The sequence below is a fragment of the Priapulus caudatus genome, unplaced genomic scaffold (assembly GCF_000485595.1).
Source record: "Priapulus caudatus unplaced genomic scaffold, Priapulus_caudatus-5.0.1 Scaffold1852, whole genome shotgun sequence".
In the NCBI taxonomy this organism is placed as follows: Eukaryota; Metazoa; Priapulida; class Priapulimorpha; order Priapulimorphida; family Priapulidae; genus Priapulus; species Priapulus caudatus.
The window spans coordinates 1,579-2,620 of NW_014578913.1; positions in this window are offsets into that span (position 1 = coordinate 1,579).

Consider the following 1,042-nt stretch of genomic DNA (forward strand, 5'->3'; position numbering starts at 1 on the left):
ATGTGTGTGTGTGTATGTGTGTGTGTGTATGTGTGTGTGTGCGTGCGTGCGTGTATGTATGTGTGTGTGCGTGTTAGTGTGTATGTTTGCACACCTACCTGCATGTTCTGCTTGTAGGGACGTGGATAGTCCAGCGTGCTGAACGTTCCGTTACGATGACGACCATCGCTGGAAAACGTCGAGTCACAGTCTGCAAGTAAGCACGATACACGACACCATCAGTTAGCGATCGTCACACGCACACACATGCATATTCGCACCCGGCTGTTAGGTGCGATATGATATGACTACTAGGCACTTAGGATATGACTACTAGGCACTTAAAAAAAAAAACCTAACCCTAACCCTAACCCTAACCCTAAAAAAAAAAAGTAGTCATATCATATCGAACCTTTCTGCCTTCTGCTGCATATTCAGCCTGTGATAACACCGCTCAATGCGGCATCATTGCATATCTGGAAACGCGCACGCACGCACGCACGCACGCACGCACGCACCGATAATGTCCATCGCTGTGTTTGTCGCTCTGTTCGTCGCTTTCTTCGCCGATCTGTCGATCATTACAAAGATGCGGACTTTCGAATTCAATCGGCGAGATGTGACGTCACGAGACAGCCAGACAGAGTAATCTTGTTGTTGTTGTTTTTGTTTTTGTTGTCGTTGGTGTTCTGGCTTTTCATGCTGATGCTACTGTCGCTGCTGCTGCTGCTGCTGCTGTGGTTGTTGTTACTACTTCTCGTGACGTAGTTCCGTCGCTGGCCGCGCGGTGGCGCTCGACTCACCGCCACATGAAGATGAATAGGACGACGATGACGACGATGACGATGAGTGAGAAACAAAGCATACCAACGATCGTCATTTCCATCTCACCGTCGCCGCCGCCGCTGCTGCTGTTGTTACTGTTGCTGCTGCTGTTGCTGTTGCTGCTGCTGTTGCTGTTGCTGCTGTTGCTGCGATGCATACAGCGAAACGTATAGAGTATATAACGCAAGATGCATCTACCTGTCTCTATTTTACACACGCACACACACACACACACACA